This window comes from Capsicum annuum, chromosome 5, assembly GCF_002878395.1.
Source record: "Capsicum annuum cultivar UCD-10X-F1 chromosome 5, UCD10Xv1.1, whole genome shotgun sequence".
NCBI classification, from domain to species: domain Eukaryota; kingdom Viridiplantae; phylum Streptophyta; class Magnoliopsida; order Solanales; family Solanaceae; genus Capsicum; species Capsicum annuum.
The window spans coordinates 27,179,632-27,205,663 of record NC_061115.1 but is presented as its reverse complement, the minus strand read 5'-3'; the positions used below and the strand labels follow the sequence as shown (position 1 = coordinate 27,205,663).

The following is a 26,032-nucleotide window of genomic DNA, read 5'->3' as shown; positions in this document are numbered from 1 at the left end:
TTCTCCCGAAAGGAAAATTAACTTCGGAATAGACCTTCTTCCAGATACTCAATCCATATCTATTCCGCCATACAAAATGGCTCTAGCAGAACTCAGAGAATTAAAAGAACAATTAAAATATCTCCTAGAAAAGGGATTTATCAGACCCAGTATATCCCCATGGGGCACACTAGTTTTATTCATGCGTAAGAAAGATGGTTCTCTCAGAATGTGTATTGACTACCATCAACTAAATAAAGTCATGGTCAAGAACAAGTATTCACTTCCTAGAATCGATGACTTATTTGACCAACTTCAGGGTGCCAGTTAATTTTATAAGATAAACCTCAGATCAGGCTATCATCAGCTCAGAGTCAGAGAATGTGACATCCCGAAGACAACTTTCATAACTCGGTATGGTTACTTCAAATTCTTAGTCATGTCCTTTGGTCTTACCAATGCCCATGCATCCTTTCTAGACTTGATAAATCATGTGTTCAAGTAGTAATTAGACATGTTTATCATAGTCTTCATAGATGACATTCTTGTCTACTCCCGCAGTGAGCATGATCATGTAGAAAATCTCAGAATAGTATTGCAAACTCTCAGAAACCATCAGCTATTAGCCAAATTCAATAAGTACGAATTTTGGCTAAGGTAAGTAGCCTTCCTTGGCCATATTGTTTCCGATGGTGGCATTAGAGTTGATCTTCAAAAATACTGAAGCAGTGAGAAACTGGCCTAAACCCATCTCTTCATTAGATATCAGGAGTTTCTTAGGCTTGGCTGGCTATTACCGACGGCATGTTGAGGGATTTTCATATATTGCATCCTCTATGTCCAGATTGACTCAGAATAAAGTCAAATTCTAGTGGTCAGATTCTTATAAGAGGAGTTTTTAGAAGTTGAAGACTCGACTCACTATAGCTCCAGTTTTGACCCTGCCAGATTATTCAGACAACTTTGTTATGTATTGTGATGCTTCCAGAGTTGGTTTAGGGTGTATTTTGATACAGAGAGTCAAGGTCATAGCCTACGCCTCTAGACAGCTTAAACCCCATGAAAAGAATTATCCTACTCATGATCTTGAGTTAGCAGCAGTAGCTTTTGCCTTAAAGATTTGGAGGCACTATTTGTATGGTGTTCACGTTGATTTGTTCACAGACCATAAGAGCCTGCAGTATGTGTTTTCTCAGAAAGACCTAAACCTCTATCAAAGAACATGGTTGGAGTTATTGAAAGACTATGACATAAGTGTACTGTATCATTCGGGTAAAGCCAATGTAGTGGCTGGTGTTCTCAGTAGGATGTCCATGGGTAGTGTTGCTCATGTGGAGGATGGTAAGAAGAAGTTAGTTCAAGAAGTTCATCAGTTTGCCCGACTAGGTGTTCTCTTAGTTAATTCATTAGAAGGCAGTGTATGGGTGTAAAGTAGTTCAGAATCATCCCTAGTTTCCGAGGTAAAGGAAAAGTAGGATAGGGATCCTAGTCTAGCTAAGCTAAAGAAATCAGTCAGAGATTAAAAGGTAGAGGTTTTCTCCTAAGAGGGAGATGGTGTTTTGCGCTGCTAGGGTCGGCTATGTGTTCCAGGTGTAGATGACTTGAGGCAGTGAATTCTCGTAGAAGCGCATGGTGTGCACTACTGCATTCATCCAGGGCCACTAAGATGTACCGTGATTTACAGGAGATCTTTTGGTAGAGTGGGAAGAAGAGAGACATTGAAGAGTTTGCGGATAGGTGATCAACATGTCAGCAGGTTAAGATTGAGCATCAGAAGCCTAGTGGGTCCATGCAGGAGTTCAACATTCCCACCTGGAAATGGGAAGAAGTAAACATGGACTTTGTGACGGGTTTGCCCCGTACCTGTCGTCAGTATAATTCAGTTTGGGTCATTGTAGACAGGATGACCAAATTATCTAATTTTCTACTAGTCCATACCTCTTATTCAACCGAGGATTATGCCAAACTTTATATTAGGGAGTTGGTTAGATTGTATGGTGTTTTATTGTCCATTATCTCAGATAGAGGTACCCATTTCACCTCTCATTTCTGGAAGGCATTCCAAAAGGGTCTTGGTACCTGAGTTTACCTCAGTACAATCTTTCATCCTCATACAGATGGTCAAGAAGAAAGAACCATTCAGACTTTAGAAGATAGGCTGCGAACGTGTGTGATAGACTTTAAATATAGTTGGGATGACCACTTGCCTTTGATTGAATTCGCATATAACAACATCTATAATTCCAGAATTTAGATGGCTCCATTTAAGGTGCTTTATGGGAGGAGATATAGATTTTTCATTGGTTGGTTAGAAGTGGGTGAAGCCGCAGTGGTAGGTCCTAACTTGATATTTGATACCTTAGAAAAAGTTCAGTTGATCAGGAAAAGGCTTAAGATAGCTCAGAGCTGACAGAAATCGTACACAGATACGCAGAAAGGATCTCAAGTTCGAGATTAGTGATTTTATGTATTTGAAAATCTCTCCTATGAACGGAGTGAAGAGGTTTGGCAAAAAAGGGAAACTCAGTCCCCGATATGTCGGTCCTTACCGAATTCTCAGCCATTTCGGAAAGGTAACTTACGAGCTTGAGTTGCCTTCAGACTTAGCTTCAGTGCATCCAGTGTTCCATGTCTCCTTACTTAAGAAATGCATAGGTGACCCAACAGTCGTAATTCCTATAGAGGGAATAGATATTCAGAATAGCCCCACTTATGAAGAGATCCCAGTCAAAATTCTTGATTATCAGAGTCGCAGACTGAGGAACAAATAAGTCCTTCTAGTCAAAGTTCTTTAGCGAAATCAGTCCGTTAAGGGAGCTACTTGGGAGGAAGAGCCAAATATGCGGACCAAGTATCCTCACCTCTTCTCTGCAAACTCAGACTCAGCCCAAGGTAACAGTTTTCCTTTGAATTACTCAGTCTTATATTCAGATATAGCTACCAATGTAGTATCAATTAACGTTGCATACCCAGTCATGCATTCAAGAATCAATTCAGTCATGTACTCAAGTATCAGACATGCATGTTCAGTATATATAAACTCAACTTATCAGCAATCACATTCATACATTCATGAATCATGTTCAGCTGTGTACTCATGCATCAGATATGCATGTTCAGTATGATAATTGAGTAAATCAGTAATTTCAGTCATGGAATCATGCTTCAGTTGTGCATGTCCAGTGTCTAAATCAAGTCTATCAGCATTCTCAATTTAATCAGTCTCATTCGAGAATGAATATTCCCAAGGGGTAGATATTGTAAGACCCCGCAAAATCCTAAGCTCAACTCAGTCTTTTAAGCTTGCTAAGGGGTCCCAAACTTAGAAAATTTTAGCTAAGTATTTGTTAAGAATTCGTGCCCTACTGATTTTCTTATTTTCGCCTAACTTTTGCTTATCGATGGAACGTGTTGCCTGACGTGTTTCAAGGAAGCAGTAAACAAAAAGTAAAGAACACAATGATTTTTACGTGGAAAACACCCAACTCAAAAGGTGTAAAAAATCATGAACTGCACCTCTACAGGATTTAACCCAAAATTTACTAAAATACTCTGAGCCTCAACAACGACTGATTACAAAACTCTTGTAACCAACAAATAGGAATTATAAACTCTAATTTCTATAACTCAACAACTAGGAATTATAAACTCTAATCCCTATAACTCAATGACTAGGAATTATAAACTTTAATTCCTAACTACACACACCCCTCCCAAGGTATGTGTTCCCAAAGTGTAAGTTTTCCCAAACTCGAAAATTAGCTCCTAATTCAGTTTATAACACACTGAAACTAATATTACATGAATAGCTCAAACACAATGAACAACGCTAAAAATCAATGCTAAAACTCTTAGCTGAATTCTGTACTGAGGACCAAGTTCTTCAACGTGTTTCTTCAGTGATTGAGTAGCACTTCATGAAGTCAATCTGTCGATTGAGCTTTTCTGCTTTTTTAAGTGCGTGAATTATTCTGACTGGTGCATCTTTTATTTAAGCATAAATCTTCAAAGAGTCATTCTTTATTTTGAACTCCTCCTTTAATTAGAACTCTCATTGCATAGAGTTCTACTTTAAGTGAGACTCTTTCTTTAATTCCAACTCTTGTTTCCTTAGTGTTGTAGTAAAACTCCAACTCTTTTAAATCAACACATATTTATTTATCAGAATCTTTCTCCTCCCACACGTAGGACTCTTCAAGATATACTCAGAAGTGAAACTCCTTCTTCACGTAGGACTCCTTTTTCCACTCAAATTGCTTTCCCTTATCATTAAGTGTTTGAATCAAATTTAACTTGTTATATTCCCCATATGATCAGTAGCTTGAGTGTATCAGAATTAGGCTTGCTTATTCGTTCTTATCTTTAAGCAATCTTGTCTGCATGTATCAGTGAAATTGGAAATCTACTTTCCTATGCATGGACTAACTCAAGTAACATGTTTCATTTATGTGTCAATTTGTCAATCATCAAAACTACATAGTACCCAATAAATTACCCCTTTTGATGATGACAAACCTCTTGTCTTGTGAATTCAACCATCTTCACCTGTAGGCACTAAAGTATAAAACACTAGAATGAAACAAGTTAGTCAATGGGTTATAAACATTGCACAACCTTATTATCTTCCTCCTTTTGGCATCATCGAAAAACCATTTCAATGCAGTAATATACTAGGCAAAGTGATTTGTTATGCTATCCATGGCCACTGGGGCTATCACCAAAACGATCAGACAAAGACTCTAGCCAACATAGTAATGTATTAAAGAGAGCAAAAATGAGTCAATTTATCAAAGATAACCATTCTATTTAACTGACAGAGCATGTTCCACATTAACCGAAGCTAGTACTGAACAAAGCAAAACAACTGAGCATTAATCAAAAAAATATGGTATAAAAGTGGGACATGGCTAAGGATACAAATAGTGAAGAGAAAGGAGGAACATGTGATATCAACTGTGTCAATTGACGAATGACTTCAATATTTTCATCCCTCACTTAATCAAGGTCAAGCTTCAAAGTCATGATCCAAGCCTGAAGGGCCACTTATTCCACTTCATGACTGTCTTGTGCAGCTTTAAGTTCTGGTATTTTTTTAGCCAAATTATTTTTTAATTATTTTTTTGTGTTAGCCCTCCTTATTAAAACTGGTAGAGCAACATGATTCACCTATGCAAGAACATCTATTATTGTTTTCTAAGTCAACCTGAACTAGGACTGAGAAATCCAAAAAAAACAATTAGGAACTAAAAGAGAGATCATATTCCTTTTCATTTCTTAGAAAACTTATGCCGTATGTGATTGATGATCAAGCTTGGAAAATCCATGGTACACAACTGATATTTTGGTTGAGAGAGAAGAAGGAATTTCTGGTGTGGGATTAACATATTTGTGCACAACTATTTGGAGAGAATCAAAGAAAGTTTGGTCAACCAATTCGTCAGCTTTATAAGACAAGGAGAGGATGAAGTGTATGGAATTGAACAGGTGTGCTCAACTATTTCAACTTAGACAACCTATTCTTATGTTAGTGTAGAACATACCTGATAAGAAAAACTTTGTGGTCATAATTGCTTGCTTATACCTATTTTTCTGCACAATCTAATGCAAAATTAGGTTAGAAAAGTCAAAAATCTAGAATTGGGACACACAACTAAATGTGCAAGACTGAATAGAATAAATTTTTAGCTAATAAGATCAAAAAGAAAAATATTTATTCTAGTCAATCATTGAGGGGAGTTCATGCAATTTTAATCATCCCCAAGTCTAACCTATTCTTTTCAAATGCTATCTACTTAGTGATAGTGGTGCATTTTCAATCAATTAAGTAATCCACATAATCAACATTTTTATAGCCCACATAAATTTAGGCATCCACATAGTCTTAAGCCATTGATTCCCATGAGATATCTCAAGATTCTTGTGACAACACCATTTCTTATGAATTACCAACAAAATTATCATCAGCTTGTGTTGGTGTTATTGATGCATGAATTTCTTGATTTGTTGTTCCCCTTGTCAATATGCCCTCAATCTGTACAACAGTTGAACCAGGTGGTACAACATGTTCCCCTTGTCAATATGCCCTCAGTCTGTACAATAGTTGAAACAGGTGGTATGACATTTTCCTGTGCATGCACATCAGTTTCACAATCATCCTCTTTTTTTATTTTTTTAAAACCTCCCTTACTTCCCCTTTACACGACCACTACAAATCTGGCTATCTTTCAAATGATCCATTCCCCCCTTAAATGTGGTGAGTGAAAGAAACTTTATTTTCTTCTAGTCTTATGCCTTTGAGCAAGCTTTATCCATGTACAAATTTTGTTTTCCTCCTTTCACTCTCACCTGCAAAACAAATTAGGGGTTAAATTTAGGCACCCAGACAAGCTTGGGTCCTTTCTTATGAGTAAATGGATGAATCAGATTTCTTCTAGCCATACAGGCAACAGGTTACGTGACCGGTTTCTCTGACCAGGTTTACTTATCCTTTTCTTGGCTGAGATAGTTTATTTGCCAAATTTAGACTGCTAGATCTGCTTTTGGCAGCAACTGAACATTCAGTGGTTGGATGTCCAAGGTTACCACAAATATAACATAAATCTTCCCTCTTTTTGATTTTTTTTCTTTCAATTCTTTTTCAACCATTTCCTTTCTCTATTCTATTTCCCAGCTTGGACAATCTTTGATCATGTGATCTATCTTCTCACACTTGAAGCAACCACCATGAGACTTATCATTGGAACAACACCTTCTACTTGTTCCTTTCTTGTTCTGACGTTTGTCTTTCTTAAATTATTTTTTAAAGTTCTTAACAAGCTTTTTATCATCCATATCTGATTCTTCTTTGTCAGACGCCTTTAATGCTGGTGACTTATCCTTCGTTCCCTCATTATTTTTAAGTTCTCCATATTCTTCTCATATCTATCCACAAGAGTATCCCAAATTTGTTTTGCAGAGGTACAACCTGAGATCCTATTGTATTCATCTATTCCAAGTCCACAAGTAAGAATATACTTGGCTTTAGCATTCTTTCCAAGCATCTTAAAGTCAGCCTCATCATACTCGTTCTTGTCCTTTAATACTTCCTTCTTTTCAATATCCTTGTTTATGGGGTATTGAGGTCTATCGATAATTATATTCCATAGTTCGTAGTCCACAGCCTGAAGAAAATCTTTCATCCTTTCTTTCCATCCTAAGTAGTATTGTTCCTTGAACAACGGAGGCCTATTGATGTCTTGTCCTTCGTAGTATCCAGTAGGTGGTATAGAATTCATCTTGGATCTTATCTTAATGTGTTATCCTTCACAAGATAACCCGCTCTGATACCACTTGTTAATAATTCATGCCCTACTGATTTTCTTATTTTTGCCTAACTTTTGCTTATCGATGGAACGTGTTGGCTGACGTGTTCCACTGACGTGTTTCAAGGAAGCAGTAAACAAAAAGTAAAGAACACAATGATTTTTATGTGGAAAACACCCGGCTCAAAAGGTGTAAAAAACCATGACCTGCACCTCTACAAGATTTAACCCCAACTTCACTAAAAAACTCTGAGCCTCAACAACGACTGATTACAAAACTCTTATAACCAACAAATAGGAATTATAAACTCTAATTCCTATAACTCAACAACTAGGAATTATAAACTCTAATCCCTATAACTCAATGACTTGGAATTATAAACTCTAATTCCTAACTACACACACCCCTCCCAAGGTATGTGTTTCCAAAGTGTCTGAGTTTTCCCAAAATCGAAGATTAGCTCCTAATTCAGCTTATAACACACTAAAACTAATATTACATGAATATCTCAAACACAATGAACAACTCTAAAAATCAATGCTAAAACTCTTAGCTGGATTCTGTACTGAGGACCAGGTTCTTCAACGTGTTTCTTCAGTGATTGAGTAACACTTTGTGAAGTCAATATGTCGATTGAGCTTTTTTGTTTTTTTAAGTATGTGAATTATTATGACTGGTGCATATTCTATTTAAGCATAGATCTTCAAAGAGTCATTCTTTATTTCAAACTCCTCCTTTAATTATAACTCTCATTGCATAGAGTTATACTTCAAGTGAAACTCTTTCTTTAATTCCAACTCTTGTTTCCTTAGTGTTGTAGTAAAACTCCAACTCTTTTAAATCAGCACATGTTTATTTATCAGAATCTTTCTCCTCCCACACATAGGACTCTTCAAGATATACTTAGAAGTGGAACTCCTTCTTCACGTAGGACTCTTTTTACCACTTAAATTACTTTCCCTTATCATTAAGTGTTTGAATCAAATTCAACTTGTTATATTCCCCACATGATCAGTAGCTTGAGTATATCAGAATTAGGCTTGCTTAGTCGTTCTTGTCTTTAAGCAATCTTGTCTGCATCTATCAGTGAAACTGGAAATCTGCTTTCCTATGTGTGGAACAATTCAAGTAACAAGTTTGATTCATGTGTCAGTTTGTCAATCATCAAAACTACATAGTACCCAACAGTATTTAAACTTGGTGTCATTTTGGCCTTCATAAGTTGGAAACTCTAGTTCACGACCTCTATGACCTTAAAATGTCAATCTTTAGGTTAATTCATGATCAGGAATGTCAGTAGGTATTCCCGAATGAGTTTCGTATTTTTTGGACCTCGTTTGAACCACGTTTGGGAATCCAAAACACTATATCGATGCAATTTTGGCGAGGTACGGCGGCAATTGCATCAATCAATATTTTCCTTGGGTCTCAGTGGCAATTTCCAGTGAACCGACGCGGACTCGACGCGGCACGTTGGCCATTGCGTCGATAACAATGACGCGACACATCGGTCTTCGTGTCAATAGTTCAGTTTTCAGTCATTAAAAGCCAGGTACTCAGGGGTAATAAGGTCTTTTTCCCATATTTATTAGTCCTTAAAACACGAGATTAAGCCCCTTTAGAGGCTAAATTTGTTCATTATTCTCAAATTTCTCAAAAACAGAAACCCTAGGGGGATCAATTTCAAATCAAGAACTCAAGAAACCACCACCAATCTTTCAAAATTCAGGCACTAAGTTATGTGAAGTGTTCATCCAAGGGTATTCTTTCACCCTTTAAGTCCACGAAACTCTTTTAAAATTTAAGTTAATTGATTTCATGGAGTTCTTGTTGGATCTTGAATGTATTCATGATTATGATGTTCATGGTGATCTAACTCTATGATTTGTCCCAAGTTTCATGCAAACTAGTTAATTGTGAATTAAACTTTGTGAACTTCATGTTAAACTCTTGAGTTACAAGTTGAATATAGAATTCATGATAGTACTACATGTGTATTGAAATGTGAAATACTCATTCTTCTCAAGTGTTTGTCAAAATGCCTATGTGAATTGACTAGCCCAAGCATAACATGCTATTATGTGAATTTAATCTTGCACATGCCCAATGTATATCAAGTGTTTGACAGAAATGCCTAAGTGAATGTATTGTTAGTAAGCTAGTACCATTCTGCCACTACAGTCATGCAGTGATTTACTTTTCTTGCTATTGAGTCCTGGGGGTATTTAATACCCGACAATTTAGCTGTATGCCTAGAGCCAGTGTCAGTTACAGAATAGTATTCAACCATATCACGATCTGTAAAATTTGGTCAGTTATAAAGATCAGGGATACTCAGTAGTACTCAATCAGTTAACGGAATTCAGTAGTATTCCATCAGCCCACGGAACTCAGTGAACTCAGTTCAGTTCAGTTAAACAGTATGATCAGTAACAGTTCAGTCCAGCTTAGAACAATTTAGAAATTAGTCCAGGGTCTATTCAGTTGGGAGTAAGATTCAGCACCAAGTGAACTCATAGATGAGGACTCACCTGTCAGTAAAGGGTATGATCCTTAGAAGTAGTCCATATTCAGGACTGTCAGATACAGTCTCTCAGTTATCAGTAATTCAGTATCAGTTGACTCAGATATCAGTTAATCAGTATTTAGACTCAGTATCCAGTATTATCACGACTCAATTATAGTTTACGTATTCATGCATGTACTTTCATTCAGTTACATTTCATGTTATGCAGTCAGTATTGTTCATGCATATGAACCCATACATTTCAGTCTACCTCACTTTGCATGCCAGTACATTCAAAGTACTGACGCATACCAAACTTTGCATAATTTTATTTAGTGTAACAGAGAAACTAATATTTATACAACTGAAAAGATCGGAGAGCTCCACCTTTAATACATTCTATGGACAGTCTATTTGTAAATGAGTCGCGAGTCTGTTGGGTTTGCCAACGGAGCTTCGACATTGTCTTGGCGGCGGTACGGCTGGCTTGGATTCACCGACGGTGGAAGCAACGGTTGTTATGGGGGTTTGTTGGTTGAGCGGCGACCATTTGGTGAAGTCATCGGTGAAAAAAGGCGGTGGCTTAATGTTTGGTTCCATCGAATGGTGGAGGGCGGGGACGGAGGCGGCTTGATATGGTGGTTATTTTTCGGTGAGAAAGGAGACAGGGCTGTGGAACAGCTGTTTTGTTTTGAGGGTGAGACATTTAGGGTTGGTTTTTTGTTTAAGAAGGGAGGAAAAAGTGACTTGATATCAGCCGTTGGATTAATTTTAATCAACGGCTGAGATTAAAATAATGTAATAATAATTTAAAAATAAATCAATAATTGAATTTTAATTTGAGGTCAAAATTGATATCAATTCTTACTAAAATTAATATTAATTGAATAAGAATGAGGCTAGAAATTACATAAGTTGGGCAAATTGAATTGACTTAGGCTGCTATTTAATAAATGTAGGAAAGACGTAGTAGTAGTAGTAGTAATAATAATAATAATAATAATAATAATAATAATAATAATAATAATAATAATAATAATAATAGACAATGTTTGTAAATTATGGACATTTGAGAAAATGATTTAATAAATATTAGCAAAATTATGTAAAATATTATATAAGGTAAAAAATAATAATATAAAGATAAATTATATATTTTCAAATCATGAATGCAACACGTTAATATTTATTTGATATCAAAGTAAGGCATAGAAAATATCAATATTTAAAATTAATAATTTTTCTAAAATAGCAGCCTAAGAGAGGTATCGTGAGGTCAAAAAATAATGAAAGTTGATTTAATATTGGTCGTTGATAAAATATGATGAACAACTGAGATTAAAATTGAGGAGATGAGTTAAATTGTGTTTAGAAATTAAGTTATATATTAAAAGGGCAAGAAGTTGATGTAATCCCGACCATTGATCATGGTTGGGATTAAATTACAAAGGTAGTCAAATTCAAGTAATTTGCATTGGAGATTTTCAATTTGATCAAATTGAAACTGATTTAGACTAGAATTGACACAAATTGAATATCAAAATGACTAGAAGTTGAATAAAATTAGAAAAATCGAATTGAGTTTAGGTTGCTATAAATATAATAATAACATAATAATAATAATAATAATAATAATAATAACGAGAAAAATAATAAGAATCGATATAAAAATAAATTACGCTATAAAATTAATGTTACGTAATCTAAAATAAAATTTTATTAATAATAATAGTTTAATAATAATAATAATTCATTTTTTAAAAAAAAGGAAAGAATGAATTAGGGTTTTGGTGTTTTAAAAGGAAAGAAGGCAAGAGTTTTAACCCAGACGTTGGATCAATGTTGATCAGCGGCTGAGATCTAAAGATTAAGAATTTGGTTAAAAAATTGAGTGGAATTTGAAATTGAGTTTAATTGAACATAATTTGGGCTACGATTGTAATAAATTGGATAAAATTAGGCTAAAATTATTATAAATTGGCAAAATTAGACTAGCAAATAAATAAATTAGATTAAATTGACTAAGGTTGCGGATTAATACAATAATAATAGTAAAATAAATAATATAATTATTCTCAGGTTAGTTATGAATAAATTATGTAAATAAAAATACAACACATAATATATTACTTTAAAATCAACAATAACAGTAATTCGAAATAAACACCTATAAATAATGAATATAAAATTTAAAATTTTCGATAATAATAATGATAAAAATGATAATAATAATAATAATAATAATAATAATAGACAATATATTAGTAATTTACGAATGTGAATACTAAATAAAATATTAGCCAATTACGCAAAAATATTACATTTAAATTGATAAATTGTAAAAAATGATAATAAAAGTAATAAAATACTTTGCATATTTTTTAAATCATGAATGTGACACGTCAATATTTGTTTGATACAAGAATAATGTGTAAAATAAATATTAATATTTAAAATTTACTAATATTTAAAATTAATGATATATTTTGACAAAACTATGGCCTAAAAAGAGTATCGGGTGGTCAAAATTGGATGTCAACACACACATAACCAGAATCTTTGGCTTCAAATTGATCGAGTGGGGACCTTTGCAAATGAAAAAAGTATCGAGTTTACAGTAGAAGCTAAAGAAACTAACCTCTGATTTCGAATATCTCGCAAACAATTGAAACTTTGATTTCGGATCTTCTCCTTGTCTTCTTAGAGAAAATTTAATTTTGGTTTTGATTTTTCGGATTGGTTTTGGTTTTAAATTTTAGAAATTCGGTTAAAACGATTTGGTTTTTATTTTTCAAAAAAAAAAATTGGTTGAACCGAAAAACCAAAATTATATAAATAATATATATGTTTTATTATATAAATAAATTATATATATATATAATTTTATTCTATATATTCAGTATAAGTAATATTTTTTCGTTATTTCATTTCATTTCATCCATGTTGAGTTATTTATCTTTGAAAATGAAAAATAGGTTTGAAAAAAATTATCTTTTTCAAAAAAATATCACCAATTTTAAATGTCCGATCATGACAAATAAAGACTCACTACTTTATTCTTCAAAGTTGAAATAAAAATTTGAAATAACTGAACCAAATTTATTGAAATTGAATTGAATCGAAATTATTTTGGTTTGATTACGGTTATCATTTTCGTCAATTCAAAAATTAAAAAATCAAACCGGTATTAAACAAGCAAATCAAACAAACAAAATGCCCACCCCTAATCTCATCATATATATAATTCTGAAACTACCTAATACTTGCAACTCAATGTAAAATAAAATATTTTTTTTATTTTGTGATTATTATACCTTATATCTCACACTAAACGACTCCTAAATGTATATTATATTGATATATTATATTGCCGTGCGGAGTATGATACCTTACAATTATATTTAAATTAATCAATAGAAAAACACACTCTATTTAAGATCTGATTCGTTCTTCGCCCTATCTTAGGCCAACAAAATTTCACCTCTTTAACTTTTTGGTAATAACATAACGAGTCAAGCTAAGGTTTATTCAGCTCTAATACATCTGTGATACCATCTATGTCAACAAACTAATTTTAATTTTTTGAGCATCTTTTGCTTGATTATACGTGTCCACTGATTTAATGTCTAATTTATTTTTATTTTATGTTTTTTATTCTCCATGTTTATCTTTTTCCTATTTAAATTTTTCAAGTCACAAACGTAAATCTCCAAGAAATAATTTCAGCTAAATTTATAGCAACACAATGCCCCAATAATTTTCCAATTAATAATTTCTTAGGAAAATTCCCAAGAAATAATTTCAGCTATATTTGTAGCAACACAATCCCCAATAATTTCTCAAGTAATAATTTCGAAGGTAAATCCCCAAGAATAAATCTCCAGCAAAATTTGCAGAACAAAATTCTCAAATAATTTCCCAGGTAATAAAATGCATTACATAAATTTCCACCAGAATATCTCTACGTAAATCCGTAGGATAAATTACCTGAGAATTTTCCTATGGATTTAAAAAATATATATATTTATCCATATACCTGCGAATTTACCTAGAGATAAAATACTCGTCGATACATTCCCCCGGGTAATTTTTCAAGTAATAATTTCGTAGGTAAATCCCCAAGAATAAATCCCCAGCAAAATTCATAGAACAAAATTCCCAAATAATTTTCCAGGTAATAAAATTCATTACATAAATTTTCAGAAAAATATCTCTACATAAATCCGTAGGATAAATTACCTGAAAATTTTTCTATGAATTTTAAAAATATATATATTTGTCCATATACCTGCGGATTTACCTAGAGATAAAATACCCGTCGATATATTTTCCCAGGTAATGTCGCAAGTAATAATTTCACAGGTAAATCCCTAAGAATAAATCTCCAGCAAAATTCGTAGCACAAAATCCTCAAATAATTTCCTAAGTAATAAAATCCATTACATAAATTTCTACCAAAATATCTTTACGTAAATCCGTAGGATAAATTATCTGGAAATTTTTCTATGGATTTAAAAAATATATATATTTGTCCATATACCTGCGGATTTACCTAGAGATAAAATACCCGATGATACATTTCCCCAGGTAATGTCGCAAGTACAAAATTTGCATAATATGGCACCAAATTTACCTGCGAAATTTGTTGCAAATATATAGTTCGCAGGTAATATATTTTAATGTTGAGAAATTTAATATTTTCGTAGGTAACTCTGCATGTATTTTCTGCGATATTATTTCCTAGGTAAAATCCCCATATAATTTACAGTTTTCTAGTAATGTCTTCTTCCATAACAAAGTTTCTTTTTTCATAGCTTTCTCTTTTTAGTTGAATATTTCAATCTTAGTTAACGATCTTACGCTAGCAGAAGGTCTCCCCAAATTACACTTTGCTTATATTATTCTCTGCATGGTATCAGAGCCAAAGTCGTAGATTGATTTGTGTTTATTTCAAGGTCGGGTTTGTGGTCAATTCAAATTGTTTGTCCTAATGGACTTAAGCGCTCATGTTAATGAATTGGGAATGGAGTTGCTAAGCCAATCCAATTACAAGGTATGGAGGAAATGCATGAAATCATACATTATGGGCAAGGATTTGTGGGATGTTGTTAATGGGAGTAACACAAGTCCTTCAGACAACGGATCGGAGAGTAGTAATACATGCAAGAAGTGAAATCACATTAATGCAAAGGCGGAGTTCATATTAAAGATGTCTATCTCCTTCAGTTTATTTGACCACATCATAAGGTGTAAATCAACTCATGAAATAAGGAGGACCCTCGACCAGATGTTCAATAAGAAGAATGAAGACTCGCTACAAATATTGGAGAATGAATTGGCGAACACTACTCAAGGTAATCTTTCTATTGCTGAATAGTTTTTAAAGATTAAGAACTTATCTTTTGAGATTCCTTTATTGAATACGAACGAGGCTATCTCTGAAGCACGAATAAGAAGAATTATCATTCGTGGTTTGAAATCAGAATATATTTCCTTTGTGACATCAATTCAGGGATGGGCTAAACAACTATCCCTGGAGGAAATTGAGAATTTGTTATCATCACAAGAGTTACTAGCCAAATAATTGGCTGGTGAATTTATCAAAGAAAGGGAAGAAAATGCTCTTGTAGCTGACAAAAGGAGCGTTAAAGGAAAACTAAGAGATATGTCTCACACTAGATTCTCAAGTGGTTCGAGCTTGCCTAAAAAGAAGAAAAAGACTTTTAACAATTATACTAAGAAGTCTCTTAGATATTATCGGTGTGGCAAATCAGGATATATAAGAAGATATTGTCGAGCCACAGAGAGCAATATGACTTATACTAAAAAAGTTATTGAAGAAGAAGAAGGCAGGGAAAGATTCTTAGAAGCTGAGAGTCGAGCAATAAATGTGTTGACTTTTATAAATTTGGAAAGAGATTGGATCAGACATAATATAATCCATCATGCCGAGAAGGAAGACACTGATCAGAAGCAAGAAAATTTAGAAGACGTTCAGACAGGTGACATGATCGCTGCTATCAGGGAAATCAAAGAAGCAGATCATGAAAATGACAATAAAAGTATGGATGTCGAGGCTATTGAAGTAGATTTTGAGCAGTCAGTGTCTGAAACTCTATATGCTAGCGAAAATTTTTTCAAAGAAGCATTGAGGGAGATATAATAAAAGTTGATATCTCTGATCAATCATCTGTGTTATCAAGGTCAATCACTGACTCAAAGCAAATATTGAAAGTTAATGAAGAAGCTAAAGATCCAATGAATGGTGACGCTGAAAGTAAAGCCCTAATTTTAGATGGAGAGACATACGCTATGATTGAAGAGATACAAACAAAATTTAGTGGTGGATCCTATTATGATGCTGAGGCTTCACAAAAAATTGATGATCATATCATTATCAAATCAAATGAGGAGGCTGATATAGATGAAATATCCTTGTGTTACAAAGTTTCTTTAGAAAGAGTAAGTTATAAAATCTTGAATACTAAGGCTCCAAATTTCTTCATCACATGTATGTCTCCAGATAATGAAGTTGTGGAGGAGATCAGAGAAAGGGAAAGCTCAAGAAATCAACATCATAAAACTCAGCAAGGACAAATCGATGATTAAAAATATTCATCATTGAAAGAAGAAAGAGAAGTTGGGTAAAAACTGCTAAGGGTTTCCTAAGACATGGTTCAAAGCTTCATTTAAGTTCTTCTACAACGAGTATGAGATAGCTTCAAAAAAATCACTTTAAGGGGGAGTGAAAATTATGTAGAGTGAATTTTTTAGTAGAATGAATATCATAGTTTTCTAGTTAAGTTTCTAGAATAATCTGGTAATAGAATATCATAGATTCTTATAGAATGTCTTAGTATAGTGTAATGAACAAGTTGTAGAATTATCTAGATATTCTAGAGTAGTGGTAGAAGATAGAGTTTACTGGATTTTTCTTGTAGAATTATCTAGAAGATTTTCTAGAACCATCCTTACACAAGTATAAATAGGGGATGATATTAGGCATTTGTAACCAACCAAGACAAAATATGAATTTAGCTAGAACTAGTAACTGTTATCTCCATTGCAGTAGAAGAAAAATAGAAGAGAGAGATTTTTTAAGTAATTATTTTCTTCAATGAATGCAATGTATGGGGCATGTTGTGTGTATATATACTTCTCTTAGTTGTGCATCCAGCTGTCATTTACAATTTGTTCCATTAACAACTAACTCTAATGTAACTAACTGAGTTGACAGCTCAACACCTTCTTACTAACTACACAATTCTTAGAACTGATATTTCTAATATTCCTCCTCAAGTTGGAGGGTGAAATACATAAATAACTTCTAGCTTGGATGATAAGAAATGATGTTGAGATATTCCTAACCCTTTGGTAAGCAAGTCAGCAAGTTGAAACTTTGTTGAGATATACACAGGCTGTATCAATCCTTCTTTGAGTTTTTCTCGAATGAAATGGCAATCAATCTTAATATGTTTTATGCATTCATGAAACATAGGATTGGATGCAATTTGCATAGCAGCCTTCCTATCACAAAACAACTGCACAGGTGTTTTAACTTAAATATTAAGATCTTTCAACAGTCCCACCATCCAAATAACCTCAACTACTGCTGTTACCATGCTGCGATATTTAACTTCTGTAGAACTTCAAATAACAGTATATTGTTTCTTCGACTTCCATGAAACTAAAGATAATCCCAACTACAAGACAAAACCAGTAACTAATCTTCTAGTATCAGGGAACGTAGCCCAATCAGAATCACAATGGACTGTCATCTCTGTTATAGGGCTTCAAAACACCTAATCTAGGTGATCCTTTGACATATTTACCACTCTCAAAGCAGTAATCCAATGAGAAAGTTTAGGTTACTGCATAAACTGACTAATTAATTGTATATCAAAGTAAATTTCAAGTATGGTGATGGTCAAATAAATTAGTTTCCCTACTAATATTTGAGTTAACATCATAAAATAATAGATCATCAGATTTTTCACTAAGTTTGTCATATTCTGCAGAAGTGTGCTTGACATTAGCTTTTAAAGGAGTGAAAACAGGTTTAGCACCATTCATCCCTATTTCAGAAATAAGCTCCATTGCATATTTTTTTTGTTGAGAAGTATGCCATGTTGAAACCTCATTACTTCAATTCCTAAGAAGTATCTCAACTCACCCAAATCCTTGACCTTAAACTAGCTATGCAAATATTATTTTACATCAGAAATAAGATATGTATTACTTTCTGTAAGCAGTATATTATCCATATAGATAAGAAGCACTACAATATCATCTATGTGTTGCTTGGTGAATAAAGAATGGTCATGAGAACTTTGTGTATAATCACCATTTAACAAAGCAGTGGTCAACTTAATGTTCCACTACCTTGAGGCTTGTTTAAGTCCATACAAGGATTTCAGAAGCTTGCACACTCTGGTTTCCCCCTACTTGTGAAAGCCTTAAGGCAGTTCCATGTATACTTTCTCATAAAGATATCCTTGAAGAAAAGCATTACTAATATCCATTTGATAAATATCCCAATTTTTGGAAGCTACTACACCAATTACAGTCTTACAAATTCCCATTTTGGCCACTAGAGAGAAGATTTCATGATAATACAAACCTTCTCTCTGAGTATAGCCTTTGGCGACCAACCTTGCTTTGTACTTATCTATGTCACCATTTGCTTTAAGCTTCACTTTATATACCCATTTTGATCCTATAGGCTACTTGCCAGGTGGCAAATGCACCGGTTCCCAAGTCTGATTTTTCTCTAAAGCTGTGATTTCTTGTTGCGTTGCTTTAATCCACTCTGCATATTGAGATGCCTTTTGAAAGGACTTAGGTTCTTGAAATGCTAAAAAAGAGATCAGATAAGACTGATAGGTGTTGGACAAGTGAGAATATGTCACATAACCCTAATGGAATAAGTGCAAGAAACCGTTGGTGGTTTGATGGAAGTAACATAGTCACTAAGCTATCCTGGTGGTTTAACATTCCTAATAAGCCTACTCGATTGCACAGGATTAGTATGAGCAACCATAATTTCCTCTTTTGTATCATGTGGAGGAGGAACATGTGTAAGTATATGTTCCTCTTGCATTATTTCTGGTACATCTTCAACAGGTAGTGTATTTGTTTGGTGAATAACATTATCAATATCTGTAACTACAAATGGAGGATCATCTTGATCAAGAATGAGTGATTGCAAAATAGGAGCATTATTTGGCTCTATAGGAACTGAATGAGTAAGTGGAAAACTAAACTTGTCATCAATATTAGTGTCTGCTACATCAACTATATTCTTGAAAGGGAACACTGTTTCTCTAAAAGTTACATCCTTACTAATAAATATAACTCCAGAATTGATTTCATATAGCCTGTACTCCTTTTGTGTCTCTGAATAACCTATAAGAATAGCCTTCTTTGCTCTTTCCTGAAATTTATCACCTCTAGGCAAAATACTAGCATAACAAAGGCAGTCAAACACTCTGAGGTGGTCTATCTTGGGAACTTTGTAAAATAGTAATTCATACGGGGATTTACCTTTTAATACACTGGATGGTAACTTGTTAAGAAGGTACACTACAGTTCTTACACAATCTCCCCAAAATTTAGTTGGAATTCCACTTTGGAACTTCAAGGCTCTAGCCACTTCTAGAATATATTTATGCTTCCTCTTAATAGTCCCATTCTGTTGAAGTGTATAAACACAAATTGTTTGATGAATTATACCATGAACAGTAAATATATCTCTGCACTTAGAATTAACAAATTTTGTACCATTATCAGACCTCAAAACTTTAACACAAACACCAAACTGAGTCTTTATTAAGAAGAGAAAACCTTTCAATATAGTAAACACCTCACACTTTAATTGAATTAGACAAATCCATGTATACCTGCTATAGTCATCTACCAGTGTTACAAAGGAGCATTTATCGTCATACGTAGGCTTCTTATATAGTCCCCAGACATCTAAATGTATTAGCTCAAATGGAGCAACAAACTTATTAGTACTAGTAGGAAAAAATAACCTATGATGTTTTGCTAAAGGACATATATCACAGCTATTATGCATCTTAATGTCCACTTTCTTAGGTAAAGACTCCATATGTTCCATAGCTCCTCTAAAAGGATGGCCTAATTTGTAGTGCCACAGTGTATCCTCTTCATGAAGTGAAGTAGTCATGAATGTTTCTGCTGTAGATTTAAAAGATGTGAAGCAATCTCTTAAGATATACAACCATTCCTGCTCTTTACCAATCCCCAATGCCTTGTCATTGGAGAGATCTTGAAAGATACAAAAATAAGGAAAAAAAATAACAGCACAAGATAATTCTGTTCTTATTTTTTACACTGAGAGTAAGTTGAACTTAAAGGTTGGAACATGTAACACATTTTCCAATGCATATTCTCCTAGAATTGTAGCTTTCCCTTCATGAGTGATACCAGTTATTCCTCCTGTGGGGATCTAAATTTTGGTATTTGAGTTATTTTCCAGTCTTAGAAGAGAGCTTAATAGATCTTTATAAGGAGTAATGTGATGTGTAGAGCCTGAGTCTATTATCCATTTGCATGAAAAAGAAGTGGATAACAAACAATTGATACCTGCTAAATTTGAGGCATGAGTTTGAGCATGAGATTGAGTTTTATTTCTATTCATCATTCCTATCAATTGCTCATATTGCTGATCTGTAAAGAAATATGGCATAGGAGATGTAGAAGGAACACTTCCTTCATCAGTGGTGGCGGAGTAGGCCTAAGGTCTGTATCCTCTTCCTTGCGTTGGATGCCTATAACCTGCAAACTTTGTGACACCTGTAGGTCTAAGTGCATTAGAATGAGGTCTGAAGTTATTTTGGGGCTTGTAACCAGCAGGGTTTCCTATTCTCTGTGATTGGGGGAAGTTTTGTTGTTTGGAACTTAATGTTTGATCTCTAGCCTTTTGCTTTGGAAATTTGGAGGATAGTCTACTAATCGATAACAATCTTCCATAACATGATTTCTAAACCCACAATGCTCACAATACAAATCTGTCTTTTTTGTTATAGAAGATGAATCAAATGATTTAGGCTGTGCCTTGTGTTCTTCTTGCTAGTAAAGATACAGTTTCCTTGTGTCCTTCTGTACACCTAAGCTCCTTTGACTTTCTTCTTGAGTGACAATTGCATAAGCTTCATTCACTCTAATAATAGGACCTTTGGATAAAATATGACTTCTAATCTGACTAAAACTCTCATTCAATCCCATGAGAAATTGTAAAAGCCTTTGAGATCGTAAATGTTCAACATATAATCTAGATTCAGCATAATCACAATGTGGTAAAACAACCATGACATCTAATTCATCCTAACAATCCTTCATTTTTTGAGTAATAACAGGTAACAGAATCCATACCTTGTCGGAGAGTTGCAATCTCAGTCCATAGATGATAAATTCTAGTCAAATTCAATTGATCAAAACGTTCCTTGAAGTCCTTCCAAACTTGCTTTACACTTGAAGCAAATAAAATGCTAGGCATTAATTCACTCACCACTGTACATCCAATCCAAAAGAGAACAATTGCATCACATTTCTCCCATAACTCCGCCAATTCACCTCTATAACTACTTTTTACACACGATCCATCTATGAATCCCAGCTTTCCTTTACCTCAAAGTGCTAATTTCATTAATCTGCTCCACAATGCATAATTTTCTAGCCCTGTGAGATTGATTGGAATGATGACAAGTCCAGGCATGTCTGAAGCTTGAAAATGAAGTAGATAATGATGATCAATGGTGATAGTCTCTGTACTCGCTACACTGTCTGTATCCGCCATGGATACTGAAGTAATTGCTCAAGTATCTACAACGAAAACGATGATCGAAGCTCTGATACCATATGAATTTAGCTAGAACTAGTAACTGTTATCTCCATTGCAGTAGAAGAAAAATAGAAGAGAGAATTTTCAAGTAATCATTTTCTTCAATGAATGCAATGTATAGGGCATGTTGTGTGTATATATACTTCTCTTAGTTGTGCATCCGGCTGTCATTTACAATCTGTTCCACTAACAACTAACTGTAATGTAATGAGTTGACAGCTCAGCACCTTTTAACTAACTACACAATTCTTAGAACAGATATTTCTAATACAAAACAAAAAAGACAATCCAATTCAAGACGTTTTCTTCCGTAACAAAGCTTTTTTTCATAGCTTTCTCTTTTTAGTTGAATCTTCCAATCTTAGTTAACGATCTTGGGTTAGCAGAAGGTCTCTCCAAATTACACTTTGCTTCTGCTATTCTCTACATTAGAAATTTCAAGAAGTACGACGCACATTTTAGGATGAAAAGGTGACTCCAAGTGAATCACTATCTGATTAAAATGCAGGATAAAGTATGACTTAATAAGTTGAAATTGTTCCAAAAGAAATCTACAAATATGCTGCTACTAAAATAGCAACGTTTTCATGCCTGTCCGTGACAATTTGAAATAATATGAGCTTGAACTTCACAAAGTAATCTATTTTAAAACCCAATATTATAACTTGCAGGTAGCTTGAATTGAACAAATAAAAAGCTATAGAGATTAGGAAAAGAAATGTTAATCTGTAATTTCTGTCTTATGCATGAATAGAAATCTATAATCTTAACCTTGAGACTCGCAAAAACACCCCCGAATTACCTAGAATGTCTCTATCGACCACGTCTCCCATCAAGAGAGTATTTTCTGAAAGTGACAGCATAATAATACAGTTTAACAAATGTGGTCTGGAAATAGCTTAATAGACAACTAAATGGACCTTGGGTGTAACTCATACAAGGAGTCCATGTTCCTATTCCACAAACATGTGGTATTCTAACACCACGGTATGCTGAGAAGTGGACATCTAAAGCATGAACAATATTTGGGAGTGGGAGTGGGGGTTGTTTGTCCAACTTTAGAAACAATTAATAGGATGGACCTGACTCTAATACCATGAGAAGGAAATGGACCTTGGACCTAACTCAATCCGAAAATTAGTTCATGAGTAGAAGATTATCTAAGACCATATCGGGAGTCCATGTTCCCATCCCACAAATGATGTCCAGAGCCGGCTATACCGTAAAGCCACTAAAAATAATGGCTTGGGGCCCAATTTTTTTGGAGCCCTCATTTTTAAGTTAGAAGATAGTTCATAATGATAGTATATCACACACAAATTTTAATGATAATATCTCTGTTATTCTAAAATATTTTTACTAACTGACAACAAAATGCACGTATAACGCACGAAATGCTCATAAAATACACGTACGTTGCACGATATGCACGTACGCCACATGCACAAGGTGCACACAAAAGCTAATTTTATTGAATATATCGAAAACTTTTTATTAAGAGTTAGACTTTAGACCACCAAATTTGTTGAGCCGCTCTTGATGATGTGGGACTCCAACATTAGTCCTATGACTTCAGTTGATGTTTTTTGCCGATTCTCTTCAGTTTCTGTCATGTATGATGTTGGTTGTGTGAATCAATTGAGTTATTTGTTTAATCTTATTTCTACAGCAGACAAATTTTTGGTGCACTACTAGCATGAATATCAGTTTGTCACATGGTTGTATTAAAGAATTGAATTTATCTAGTTCAGGTTTCAATTTAGGGGTGGGCGTTCGGTCGGATCGGTCTGATTTTTTAATATCGATTTGGTTTATTGGTTTTTGGATCAATAAAAATGACATTCATAACTATAGACACCTAATTTTGTTCCTTCCGAAGTCTAATTTTATCCATATTTAGCTCACCTCACCACGTACCCTCACCCATATGATTATATTCCACAAAAATACAAAAAAATAACAAACCCACTAACAAACCTAATGCCCAATTATTCTTTTGTAACAAAATTAACCACTCCTCCTATCAATTTTGGACAACACATCACTACCCGATGCCCCCATACCCTACCCCCACCTCACCACTACCCTACCCTACCCCCTACCCCCTTTTTATATATTTTTTAGACCCAGGGAATGGACACGGATAAGGGACCATATTCACATACATATACGACAAAAAAGAGAAAGGAGGGTTTTTTTTTCTTCTTTCCTTCTTCTTCTTCGCACCAAACACACATCTCACCAAAAGCACACACTCCTTCACTGCATAGGCACGCACACATAATTTCCATTGAAGACCATATACATGCAAACGATTCATACGTACAGATGAGAGAGAGAACTAGATGGAGAGAGGAAAAATAGAGAGAAGAGGAAGATATTTGAACGAGAGGAGAGAAAAGAGACTGGGGTTTACTGCTCTGGTGTTCTTGGCCGAAAATAGTATCCTTTCACCAAAAAAACATTGCTGTCATCTATTTCTTCTTGTTTCTGTCATCGTTGGAGCTACCGGAGTTTCGACGGTGCGGTAACTGTGGATTTCAACCCTGACCCGACTCGAATCAATCGTGTTGACTGGTTTTAGGTTTAATTCCGGTAAGGTTCAATCTGGTTCTGGCAAGATTCAGTTTAATCCCGGTAAAATTCCTTCTACCAGTCTCGATTTTATTCGTATTTTGTTTTGGGTGTTCACTGTTGTCGTGGTTTTTCTTTTTGAGTTCGAATCGGATTCCGGAGTTATCCGTGTTAGAGTTGGATTATAGTCGAGATTTGGTACCCATTAAGGCTCTCGGGATGATTTTTATTTCTTTTCTTAAGTCAATCGAAGGTTTTTGAGGTCCAATTCTCAACTCTACTCTTTTATTAGCATTGTGATTGGTGGTTATGATTGGATATTTCTTTTGATGTTTTATATTATTTATCCGTGAGTAATTAATTATGGCATGAATTTGATGTTGGCATGTGTTTGGAATATTGTTTTGTGTGAAAATTTATTGCAAAAAAAGAAGAAGGGAGTTTGGGTTTGGATAGTAGCAATTGATAAAAATGAATATTGTTTAGTCTTGATTTATTGTTGTTGGTTATTTTGGAGTAAATACGAATGCTAAACATGATAGTATCATGATAGGATGAAATTGATAGGCAAACGATAGGCTGGGTAGGCAAATTTAGGAATAACGATTTGTTGAGTGTTTGAATATGTTTGTGGAATGGTTTTGATTTATGCATTGGGATCTATTCGGCCGGGGAATGGCCCGAGGGATTTGTATTGATTTATCCGAGGAATGCCCTGAAGTGCCATGTACTTGAAGACGACGCACGATCAAGGCCCAGAACGTCGGGTGGAGAAAGAAATGGAGTGTGGTTTAGAATTAACATAGAATAGAGTAGGTTTATATTTTCACATTTTTCTATTTCGAGATTGTAATAATCGGAATGGACACTATAATTTTGGATTTGTTTTGTTTGTTTGTTTGATTGATTGTTTTGTGTGATTTTGTGTGGTTTATATATTTATAATGTCAAATTAGCCAATACGCTCCACCAAGCGACCGTGGTCGAACCACGGGAACGAGGGGTGCCTAACACCTTCCCTTCGGTCAACAGAATTCCTTAACCAGAATCTCTGTTCGCAAATTAGTTTTTAGAGTCAAACTGTTTTGAAAAGGATCTTTCAAAGGTGACTTGGCACACCGAATTATGTCAAGTGGTGACTCTGAATAAAAAATTGTAAATAATCCTTTTTTTGAAACAACCTTCATTTTGTCACTTTAATAAATAAAAACCCTTTCGAAATATTAAAATGAATCTTTTTGGAGTTAAAAAAGGGATGTGACAGCTCTGGCGACTCTGCTGGGGATGCTTGCAGAATCCGAGCTTTTTTTTGGAGTCGTATCGGTTTTGTTTGGCATTACGAGTGTATAAGCATTGTTTGTGATTTTTGTTTGTGTTTTCACTTTTGTGCATTTTCGTGCTCTTTGTTAATAGTATTTATCCTATATGTTACCGCTTTTATATCTGACATCATGTGTATAATCCATGTTATTCTTTTTGCAACAAGTCTCAGAGCGCACGTCGTGTGCACGAAGAGTCACCTTTATTTTAGCGGGGAAGCCGTTGGATGTATGGAGTAGGTGAAAAGCTAAGCAGCCACTATCGATCATATGCTCCCCTGAACGGCATTGTTAGTGAACCTCAGCGTAGGTCAGCCTTTAGGTCATGCTTATGTGCATCATATTGAGACCTAGCGGGGCTCACTTGGTCCTTTGTAGGAGACTTACCTCTAAACCATTTCTACGTGCTAAATGTGGCATCTTTGAGGATAACGTGGTCATTTGACAGACTGATGTGGGGTAAAGCATGTGTTAGAAGTAAAGTGT

The 26,032-nt window shown here is 34.5% G+C and overlaps 1 pseudogene; it reads right to left on the bottom strand.

Moving 5' to 3' along the window:
* The window catches only part of LOC107871716, a 45,822-nt pseudogene that overhangs the window by 8,698 nt on the left and 11,092 nt on the right, over window positions 1-26,032 (bottom strand).